The sequence below is a fragment of the Stegostoma tigrinum genome, unplaced genomic scaffold (genome assembly GCF_030684315.1).
Source record: "Stegostoma tigrinum isolate sSteTig4 unplaced genomic scaffold, sSteTig4.hap1 scaffold_58, whole genome shotgun sequence".
Lineage (NCBI taxonomy): Eukaryota > Metazoa > Chordata > Chondrichthyes > Orectolobiformes > Stegostomatidae > Stegostoma > Stegostoma tigrinum.
The window spans coordinates 2,785,282-2,797,326 of NW_026728516.1; the positions used below are offsets into that span (position 1 = coordinate 2,785,282).

The following is a 12,045-nucleotide window of genomic DNA, read 5'->3' on the forward strand; positions in this document are numbered from 1 at the left end:
GCCTGCTTCTGAATGAAGAGGCTGTGGGTGCTGCCAGGACAGTGGGTCTTCACCACCATGATGTCGTGTGCATGGTCACACTGCAATGTTAATGGAGTGAGAGTTTGAAGGGTTCAATCACAAGAAAGAAAATATTAAATGTAGGTATTTTCAGATCAGCTGAAATGGTTAGTTATATCCCATTCTCTATTCACCTCCCAGAACCAGCCCGGACGCTTTTCTCTGTTCAATCACAGGATGTGGGCTTCACTGGCTGAGCCAACAGTCATTCCATCCCTCATTGCCCAGAGGGTAGTTAGAGCCTGTGACATTATTGGGCGTGTGGGGACACATTTACGCCAGAGCAGGGAAGGATGGCAGTTTCCTTACCTACAAGATATGACTGAATCAGATCGGTTTTCCTGACAATTGCCAATGGTTTTAACCTTCATAATTAAATTCCAGACTTTTGTTGAATTCAAATTCCAACATCTCCCTTGGCAGGAGTTGACCTCAGAGACCCAGAGCATGATGTGCATTTTTGGATTAATAACCAAATAATAACCAAAGTCATTCAGATATACAAGAATGAGAGGTATGAACAGTGTCAAAAGAAAGCAGCTGCTCCTTTTAGTAAAAGGGCCAAGAAAAAGGCAGCACCATTTTAAATTGAAGGGTTTGAGAGTTAAAGAAAATTTAAGGGCTGTTTTCACCCAGAAAGTGCTGGGGTCTAGAATGCACTTTCTGAGAGGAGTTGTCACGGGTAACCTCACAACACATTAAACAGTATTTGGATGAGCGCTTGAAGTGTCATAATATTCAGGGCTGCAGGCCTCGTGTAGGAAAGTGGGACTAATGGGCATGCTTCTGTGATTGTATGGTTGTGGACGTTCAACCATTGAGCAGCATAGGGCAGGAATTGTTGGGTTTCTGGAGACTATAATAACAAAGGCTATTAGAATGAACTGCAATTGCTTCCAACAGGATGCCAGTAGGGAACACATGAGAAAACATTCTGAAACAAGACAGTGGAGAATAAATAACAAGGAAATGGCAGAAGTATGACATAATTCCGTCAGTTTTTGATTAACAGAAGAAAAGATAAAAAGATAACCTTCTGAGCAATACCAGGAAATCTGAGTGTGGTGAGAAATAGAAGTAGAATGAAATTAGCAAATAAACTAATTTAGAGAAATTATTGCGACCGGTTTTAATGGGCACAGACAAAGCCAATGTTGGTTTATGATCTGGGATTCATATTTGACAAACCAACCTGGAGATAAATTTTGGAGATGGAATAGATGCAATGCATTTGGAGTTTTGGAAAGGTTTTTGATAGATTCCCAAGCCCAATGTGTGAAGTAAAACACATGGGTTTGGGCCAAATATATGGTGCCATAATGGGGAAGCTGACAGGAAACAGTAAGCAGGAATAAATGGATGCTTTTTTGTTGGAATGAAAGTTTCGTAGTGTAAATCAGGGATTCCAGATATTCACAAAACATATCAAAAGTTTGGTTGAGGGAATCAAATGCAATGTTTCCAAGTCTGCTGACAGTACAAAACTGGGGCTGTGAGTGGTGAGGAGGATGTAAAGGTTCTCCAAGGCATTTGAGACAAGTGGAATGACTGGGAAAACATCTGGCAGATGAAGAGCAATGAGGATGTATGTGACGTTGTGCACTTTGGTGGGAAGTGATAGAACAACAGCACAATATTTGAAGAGGCATTGTTTGAAAAATTATTGATCTATAAAGGGACTTGTGCTCGCTGTCTTTTGTGTTCTTCTGCGCAGATTCCAAAATCTATGCAGGGGGATAACGTCTGAATCTGGCTGCCATACAATTTCCACCCCCCGCCACCTAAGATTGTCCTTTCTGAGCTCCAGGTGCTGTTCAACCCTCAGGACAAATACAACAATCTACAGTGATGTGCTTGAAGCGAAGATGACTTATTTTACATTTCTCTCGGATACTAAACTCTAGTTTAAATTTAGGGTTATAGCCATCATCAGAAACAAACTGCAAATGTCAGAACAAAAGTTCCAGAAAATTACAGAGCAGAGCAAGGCCTTTTTTTAATTCATTTGTGTGATGTGCGTATTGTTGGCTGGCCAGCAGCATTCAAATTGGCCCATCGTGTGTGTGTTGGCTGGAATAGAACGAGCCAGGCTTTACAGCTTTCTGGTCTCATCATTGAGATGAACAATGTCAGACTGTGAACTCTGCCCCAATTTGTTTACATTTCTTGTTTCAATTTGTGTCTGGGTCCACTGCACACCTGGCCCCAGGCACATCTTTTGTTTATTTGTTCCTTTTCCAGCCCTAACTCCATTCCCTGCAGCCTTGAGGGACTAATAACATTTCTGCAATTTAATCTCTCCTGCCTTCCCGCCGTGACATGTGCCTTTTGCCCTTGTCTCACCCCCACCTTGCTCAGAATCTGTTACATTTCTGGTCCCAGGCCTCTGTCAGCTCACCGCGACCCCAGGTCAGAGTTTTAAATTCTCTTCCTCCAGAGCGAATCTGAAATCGTTGTGGCTGCAGCTTTCCCCAGATTTTAATTTTGGAAACAAAAACCATGAAATTGTTTCAGAGTTGATTTATTTGAGCTTTAATCCACAATCTCGCCTCTTTAGAGCCAAACAGTGATGTTCCCACAGTCCAAAAATGCAAGTGAGGTGGATAGGCCGCACTAAATTGTCCCCGAGTGTGCAGCTTACGTGGTTGGGTTAGCTGCGGTAAATGTGGGGTTTATGGGAGTAGGGTGGGATAGAGAGCTAGTGCAGACTAGATGCACTGAATGAAGTCTTTCTGCACTGTCGGGATCCTGTGATCTTAACCATTTGTGATCATGGTCACATTTTCCTCATGACAGCCCACACATCCCCATGTTCATTCAGCTCAAGCTTTCATGCTACCTTTGTGTTTTGAGAAGCTCTGTTGTTGGAATGGGAGCTTTCTTTGACGTGGCCTCTCCTCATACTTCCGCCCACATCCCAGTTCCATGCGTTAATTCCAGCTTTCTCTCATTTTCCCAAATGGGGTTTTTGAAGAGCTCAAAAGGCGAGTGGATGGAAATTGATAAATTAAAGAGTCAGAATGAAAGAGGAAGTGGAAATAATAAACCGGTTTTGTAGATCCGAGGGAAATGAGGAAGGGTCACAGATGCTTCTAGACTTGCTGAGCTATTCCACCAACTTCCATTTTGTTCCAGGCGTGAGAGATTAGAAATGTTGCTTCTGCAGATAAGGATGAATGGTGAGGTCTTGCAAAAGAAGAACATTATAGTCACAAGATTTCGTAGCAGAAGTTTATCATTAACCAGAGATTAGGTTCTGCAATGGCGGCAGTTAGCACGACCAGAAATATTGTTTCTGCAGACAAGGACGTGATAGAGATAAGGGTGTTGTAGCAGAGGCTTATTTCTGCAAACCTGACGATTCGCATGTACAGCATGCCTAGCGCTCTTTAGGATAGCAAATAAGGATTGCAGTAAACAAGGGAATGGGGCCTTCGGCCGGCAGAAAAGGGAACAATAAACAAGGGCTGTCCGACAGGATGGGGAATGATAGGATAAGAGAAGACCAATGGGAGCAGGGAGGCATGATTCCGCAACTTGTAAACTGTATAAGAATGTTTAACATGCTTTGTAGTGTGTGCCTGTCTAGCAGACACCCTTTCTTGCAAGATCATACAGAATAAAACTATTTTGTTTCCAAGACTTTGTCTCAGGCTGAATTTGTGAGCAGGTACTGTTTCTCGCACAGGGGAATGAGACTCCAGGATCCTCCTGTTGCAACTGTTCACACAGTAGTTTTTTAATTGATGTGTGGGATGTGGGTGTCCCTGGCTGGGCCAGCATTTCTTGCCCATCAGTAGTTGCCCTTGGGAAGGTGGTTGTGAGCTGCCTTCTTGAACTGCTGCAGTCCTCCTGATGTGTGGTGACCCACAATGCTATTAGGGAGGGAATTCCAGGGGTTTGACCCAGCAACAGTGAAGGAACGGTGATATATTTCCAAGTCAGGATGGTGAGTGACTTAGAGGGGAACGTGGAGGTGGTGATCTTCCCATATATCTGCTGCCCTTGTTCTTCCAGGTGGAAGTGGTTATGTGTTTGGAAGGTGCTGCCTGAGGATCTTTGGAGAATTTCTGCAGTCGAGACAAAATTCTGTGATGAGAGTCAAACCTGGGCAGGCGAAGAAGGGGCACTGAATAGTAACAGACTTAAGTTCAAACACAGGAGATTTGCTCAGCCAGTAATAGCACATAGTGTAACAGTCAGGGATGTGAAGTGAAGAGTGAGGAGACATAACGCCACATGCTGCAGATGGAAAACTTTTATCGGAACAGGAGTAGACCATTCGGCCCCTCAAGCCTGTTCTGTCATTCAATTAGATCATTGCCTGATCTGTGGCTTAACTTTCAATTTCCAAAACCGACCAAACCTATCAATGAGGCTCCTCTGAAACAGACAATGTGGATATTGAAAAAATAAATTACAAAAAAAATTGCAAATGCAGGAAATCAGAAACAAAAACAGAAATTGCTGGAAAAATTCAGCAGGCCCAGCAGCACCTATGAAAGAAATCCGTGTTACCCTTTCAGGTCCAGTGACCTTTTTTGAGTGACTAGATACAGTTGACCATTCCCTCTTTCCTGTAACACTCTCCGGAACAGGTGATGGTGTGAGGGCCATGAGGTTGCCAATAACTACTGAGAAAACAGCAGGGCATGCTAAATCAGAGAGAAAAAAAAAACATTTTGGTCTTTCACTTTTAAATCAATTGCACCAATTTATTCACTGTTGTTCCAGAAACGGGACAAGAGACCAGAAAATCAACTCAATGCCATCGGGTCTGGGAACCATTGTTATTCTGACCTCTATGTGAATCCGTCCTATAACCATTAGTTTGATTGTGAACCATCCTCTGGGCAGTTAGAACGGATGATAAAAGCTTGCTGAGCTTCTGATGGCATGATCCCATGAACAAACAAAAGGAATGTCCAATTACTGAAGTTACTTGTGAACCCACTAGTGTTTCTTCAAGCTGTATGACTGAGTGAATTTTCTCCCATACACAGAGTAGGTGAATGACCTCTCCCCAGTGGGTATTTTCTCCTGTACAGTGAGGGTTGATGATGCCCTGAACCCAGCCCCACAGTGAGAGCACTTGAACGGTCTTCCTTCAGTGTGAGCATGTTGAAAGTACATCGGCTCCCCCTGAGCTTTTATGGCACTTCCCACAATCTGTACATTTAACTCTGTTCAGAGTGAACCTGTTGGGGTTTCAAAAGGCTGGATGACCGGGAGAAATCCTTCCCACACACCGAGCAGGTCAGTGGTCTCTCCCCAGTGTGGACCTATTGGTGTGCCGGCAGGTGGGATGGCTGAATGATTTCCTTACCACTCCCACACAAGCGAAACAGCCCCTTTCCAGTGTGAAACCACTGTGAATGCCTTCTCACACATCAAGCAATTGAACAATTTCTTCCTGAGATGATTGTGCCGATGTGTTTGCAGCTTGTATGGGGAATTGTGACTCCTCTCACAGTCCCCACGGATCCACAGTTGGATGAAGGAAAATCCCAAAGCATTTTATATTTATGTGAGGAACAAGAGGATGGTCAGAGTAATGGTGGTGCCTACCAGGGATAGTGGGAGGGAACTTGCGCTCAGAGTCAGACATGGTAGGGGAGGTCCTTGATGAATAGTTTGCTTCAGTATTCACCAGTGAGACGGGCCATAACATTTGTGAGGATAGCATGATAAAGACAGATACGTCAAACCGGTTGATGTTCGGAAGGAGGATGAAGCAAGGGAAAGAATGCTTTGCCTTTGGTGATGACTTTTGCGTCCTCACTGCCTACTGGAGTAATACCAGATGATTGGAGGGTGGCAAATGTTATTCCCTTGTTCAAGAAAGGGAATAGGTATAATCCTGGGAATTACAGAAGAGTCAGTCATTCTGTGGTGGGCAAATTGGTGGAGAGGATTCGGACAGACAGTATTTATGATTATTTGGACATGCACAATTTGATTAGAAATAGTGTGGCTTTTTGAGGGGCATATCATGCCTCAGAAGCCTTACTGAATTCTTTGAGGATGTGGCAAATGACATTGATGAAGATCAAGCAATGGATGTGGTGCATATGGATTTTAGAGAAGCATTTGATTTGGTTCCCCAAGGTAGGCTCATTTAGAAAGCTAGGAGACATGGGATTCATGGAAATTTGGTTGTATGGGTACAGAATGGAAGCCAAAGGATTGTAATAGATGGAAATTATTCAGCCTGAAGCTTGGCGATCAGTGGTGTTCTGAAAGAATCTGTTCTGGGAACCCCACTCTTTGTGGTCTTTATAAATGACTTGGATGAGGAAGTGGAAAGATGGGTTAGTACGTTTGATGATGACACGAAGTTTGGTGGCATGGTGGGTAGTGTGGAGGGCTGTTGGAGTTTGCAATGGGTCATTGACAAGATGAAAAGCTGGGCAAAGAAGTGGCAGATGGCATTCAACCTGGAAAAGTGTGAAGTCATTCATTTTGAAAGGTTGACTTTAAATACAGAATTTAGGGTCAACCTAATGTTCTTGCTAATGTGAAGAAACAAAGGGATGTTGGGGTCCACATCGATAGACCCGTCAAAGTTGCTACCCAAATTAATAGTGTTGTTGAGAAGGTGTATGGTATGTTGGCTTTCATTGGCAAGGGAATTGAGTTTAAAAGCCACAAGGATATATTGCAGTTGCTTAAAACACTAGTTAGACCACACTTGGAATATTGTGTTCAGTTCTGATCGTCTCATTATAGGAAGGATGCGAAAGCTTCTGTGTGGGTGCAGAGCAGATTTACTAGGATGCTGCCTGAACTGGAGGGCAGGTCTTATGAGGAAAGGTTGAGGGAGCTCGGGCTTTTCTCTTTGGAAAAAGGATGAGCTGTGACTTGATATAGGTAAATAAGATGATGAGAGACATCGATAGCATGGATACCCAGAGACCTATTCCCAGAGCAGAAGTGACTATTATGAGGGGGCATACATTTAAGGTGTTTGGAGGAAGGTATTGTGGTGATGTCAGAGGTAGGTTCTTTCCACAGAGAGTGGTGGGTGCATGGAATGCTCTGTCGGCGGTGGTATTCAAGTCAGATACATTCGGGACATTTAACCGAGTCTTGGACAGTTGCGAGGATGATCGTAAAATAGAGAGTAAGCAGGGTAGTTTGATCTTAGAGTAGGATAATATTTTGGCACAACATTGTGGGTGGAAGAGCCTGTGCTGTACTCATCTGTGTTCTATGTGTTCAATTCAGCCAGCCTGCATACGTTTAGGCCATGGGAAGAAATAGAAGCACTGAGACGCAGACATGGTGAGAATGTGCAAACTCCATGCAGACATCAGCTGAAGCTGAAATCGAAGCTGGGTCTGTTTTGCTGAATGGCCCCAAAAATGCTTGGGTCGGGTCCAGTAGGAAATTGAACCCTGGTCTCCTTCGTGAAAGGTGGGGAGACTGACCACAATGCTAATGAGAGCATCAGGTGCAAATGCCCCTTAAGCCCTTTACATGCGCACCAATCACATACAATCGCTTCAGTATCCAAATTCTATTTCTATTGCTTCGCCCATGCTAATCAATGCCACAGCATCACAAATTCACATCTGAATGCTTCTTAAAGTCATGAGGATCTCTGCCTCTAGGACACTTGCAGGCAGTGGCTTCCACATTCCAAACATCCACTGGCTAAAAGCGATTTTTTAATAAATTTACTCAAAACTTCCTTCCTCTTACATTAAATCTATGGTCCCCGGTGGTTGATCCCTCCCTCAAGGGGAAGCGTTTACATAGTCTACCCTCATTATTTTGTACATCTGCTCTGCTCTGAGGAAAACAACCACAGTCTATTCGATCTCGCTTCGTAACGGAAACTCTTCAGCTGGGACAATATCCTGGTAAATCTCTTCAGCACAGTTTCTGTTGCTACCACATCCCACAATAATGTGAATTAATGAACTGCCCCCAATACTCTCGCTATAGCGAAATGAACAAATACAATGAATGTTGCAGAAAGCCACAGAAACTGGTCTTTTCCGATGCAGTCCATGTTGCTCATTATTGCCACGGGTCATTTTCCGAGGCCTGATGTTCCAATAATCACTGGTCCATGTCAGTAAAAGCTGCTCCATGAGTCTTGATCTTACCGTCCTAGTATCTAAATATTTCATCTGGTTTAGAGTTCCTGGTGGTGAGACAGGCCACGTTCACTCAGCAATGCAGACAGCAACAAGACAGAATGAACAATGTCAACGTGGAAATGGATGTTAGATTGTGCAGTGTCTCAGTGAAGTGGAAGGAGGGACGTAAAGGAGATTTAGTGATTGTGGGAGGGAGAAAATTCTCTAAGTGGTGGGTTTGAATTCTGACACATCAAATGCAGATATGTGAGAGAGCCGGGGTTGAGAAATGATTGTCACCACCTCAAAGAATATTTTCACGGAAAAATGTTTGATACTTGCTGCATTTCTGTGGCCCGTGGCACAAGGAGTAAAGCAAAATACAGCAAGCACCCACTGCCATGTCTCAGATTCGAACCGAGGTTGCTGTGGCCACAACACAGAGTACTAACCACAAGACGACCACCGCACCACATGAGTTCGCTGGTGTGCAACAAGCAATAACTACAGTGGCAGAGGATATGTTAGGAACAGCACCAGATCGACAACTGGAATTCTTTCCATGCAGTGCGCTGTATTGCGGGGATTCACAGAGGACTGGAATCTGTAATTACGATGCTACCAGGGACTGTGGAGATTCCATCAATGAGTATATTGAAGGCTGAGATTGATAGATTTCTACGAAATATCAAAGACTCAGTGTATAGTGCTGGCTCTTGTTGAAATGTACCTTTCAATAGTAATCTAGTTTAACATTGGATATTTCATGAGCTCCCTCACACAAGGAAGTAACCAGTGCTGCATGCAACCATATAATCCCAGTTCCTGGGCCCAGAACCAGGGAAACTCAGTGACCCAGCCATGAAGATATAACCGGAAATGGGGGTGGCAATGAGCGTGCAGACATACGCTGTGATAATAGATGACGGGATAGTCTGTGCATTATGAGCCAAGGCAATGTGAAAAAATTGAGATAGAGCCACGGGGATGATGTGCAGAAGGATGAAAGATGCAATGATGAATCAGACAGTGACCATGGGGATACAGATAGAAGTGACGCAATCGGTGAGCACGAGGCCCTTCAATGGCCATAGAGGCGCGTGAAATGCCGAGTCTGTGAGCTCCAACCTCACCCGGAGCAGCTTCTGTTGACATGGAGCAGGGATAATTGGAACCTCAAGCTGTATGAAAAGATGCACAGCAATTTTAATCTGAGGCAAAATAGTTTTTGGAAGCACAGTTGTTTGTGGGTTGAGTGAGGATCTGTCCATGAAAATGTCACAATTATAATGAAAAATGCTGCAAATATTCAATTCATCAAGAGAGAAATCTGTGCTGGGAGAAATAGAGGTAACGTCTTTCCTCTCTTAGTTTTGTCATATGGCTGACCCTGCACTGGGTTGAATTGTGGCAAGGGCTTTTTTTCGCTCATTTCATATTATTCAATTTCATGCAAACATGCACAGGTCACTGAAGTCATCTAAACTTCCGGATGTTGTGATTAGGTTTGGGTTTACCTCAGGTTATGGAGAAAAAGCAGGAAAGCGGAGTTGACATTTATCAGATCAGCAGCGATCTCATTGAATGGCTGAGCAGACTCGATCAGGTGAATTGTAGCTTCCTGACGACAAATGGCAGTGAAACTCACTGCGTCACAAAGGGGAGACAATTGAATTGAAGTAGCGACTGTGATTATCTTTGCTGGTTGTTTATCTTGTGAATGTTCCCCTTACTGCTGATGTCCCTGCTAACAACACAAAACAAAGGTGAGTAGCCTGACTGAGCAGTGACGGCTAAGGCACCTTTCCCCTCTTTAAGCGGCTGGAACATGGACCCTGATGTTCTCGGGGACAGGAACTGACATTGAAAGGATCGCAGACTGAGCTGCACTACCTTTGCGTTGTCACCATCAGGAAGAATACAACTTGATTCTCTGACCGGGAATCGAACCCGGGCTGCAGTAGCGAAAGCGCTGAATCCTAACCACTAGACCACCAGGGATAGCGGTGGATATGTGTGCATCGTTTCTTAATGGCACAACTTCTGGCTTTTTTTTTCTTTCTACGACAGTTGTTTCTCCTGCAAAATGACTGAATCATCGTGTTTTTACAGCACAGAAAGTGGCTCAACGACCCAGTTTTCAGCCTTGGCCCATAGCCTTGTGTGCTACGGGGCAATAGGCCGGCTGTTTGAGATGTTCACGTTCCCTTGGGGAAGTGGACCACATTTTCATGCTCAGAAGGTAACACACAGACACATTTCCCAGAAGGTGACAAAGGCCTCAGCAGGGACCAACGCCCAGAAAGTAGGATTTCACCCATTTGGGTTCTATAGTCCCATTTCACACTTCAAAACCAGAATCTGACTACAGCAAAGAAATAAAGCATTCGGCCGCTCCCCTCTCTGTGTTTGTCCCCCATTGTTTCCTTGTCAACCTGCAGTTTACAATACCTCACCTCACCTGACTGCTCGCCTGCGGGGGAAATGACATTGGCATAATTTCAGACAATATTGAATGTCCTCTTTTAGATGATGGATGCCGCAGTTGTACAAACATTCTCATCTCCTCCAGTTAGAAGTGAACTCATGGCCGGTGGTTTACAAGAACATTGCTTTCAGTACTGCACTATAGAGCGAAGGCTGTGCCCTGTAAGGTAGGGCTTCATGCATTAGAAGCTGCAATGTAATAGATGGCAGGGTAGTCTGTGCATTATTAACCAAGACAATGCGACAACACCGTGATGGAGCCAAGGGGATCATGTGCAGAAGGATGAGAGACACAATGCTGAATCAGGCAGTGACCAGGGTGATAGAGATATACGTCTTCCCTCACAGTCTGCTGATTAGGATTCAGTGCCGTCACTGCCATGGCGTGTTCATGGTTAAAATTTACAATAATAACTCTGAAATATTGACTGACCATTAGAAGTAGAATTTTGTCATAGGCCAGGCAGTATCGCTTCAATCTATATCCCAGTTCTACATCAGCAATGTCAGCTGCATTTGCCTGACGTTCAATTTGTTTCAGACAAGAACAAGGGGGAGGTTGGGAAAAGTGAAGGGCAACGGTGGTTTGTGAGAGGTGACTGTGGGCCTAATGGAGCCAGGCTCAGTGTGACTGCTGAAGACTGGCTTTTCCTGTTTACCCTGGTATACAGATCACTCTGGAGCAGCAAAGGTGTGTCAGGATGGCCGAGTGGTCTAAGGCGCCAGACTCAAGGAATAGATTCCTTCCACTGTAAAGCTGTGTGTTCTGGTCTCCACCTGGAGGCGTGGGTTCGAATCCCACTTCTGACAGTGACTGCCCCTTTGTTTGCCGACCTTTGCAAACATCACTGAGCTTCACTGTCTCAATGGGTTCTATCTGTTTTTAAGCAAAATTTGCTCTGGTCAGTTTTGCAGCTTTGTATTAACAAAATGCAGTTTTGGAGGAGAAGGAGACAGCTCAGCCCATCAAATCTGCTCTGCTATTAAATGAGCGGATAATCCTGAACTGCACTTTCTTGGATTTCCCGATAAACATTGATACCCTTGCAGCTCAAAATCTTTCGAGGTCAGCCTTAAATGTACTTTGTGGCCCAGCTCTGACAATCCTCTTCTGTAAAAGAATCCATTAATTCACAACCATCTGAGAGAATAAACTTCACGTCGACCCTGCCTTAAATGTGTGACCTCCATTCTGATATTAAACACTCCCTTCCCAGACGGCCCCAGAAGGGAACGAACCTTTCTTCATCCAATCCGTTACATCGCCAATAACACCTGTATGTTTCAATAAAGAGCATTTTTGTAGTACTGTTTCTGAGCTAATGAAAGTGATGTATTTCAATGTTTCTTCCCATTTAATTCACCTCTGATGTGAAACTCTCACTGATTGAGATAGAGATTATCATTATCA

General features: G+C 44.2%; 1 non-coding gene across 1 annotated transcript; it reads left to right on the plus strand.

Moving 5' to 3' along the window:
- Positions 1-11,329: 11,329 nt before the first annotated feature.
- trnal-caa (transfer RNA leucine (anticodon CAA)) lies at positions 11,330-11,444 on the plus strand. The gene is made up of 2 exons: positions 11,330-11,367; positions 11,399-11,444. It is a non-coding gene; the product is annotated as a tRNA-Leu (tRNA).
- The last annotated feature ends 601 nt before the right edge of the window (positions 11,445-12,045 follow it).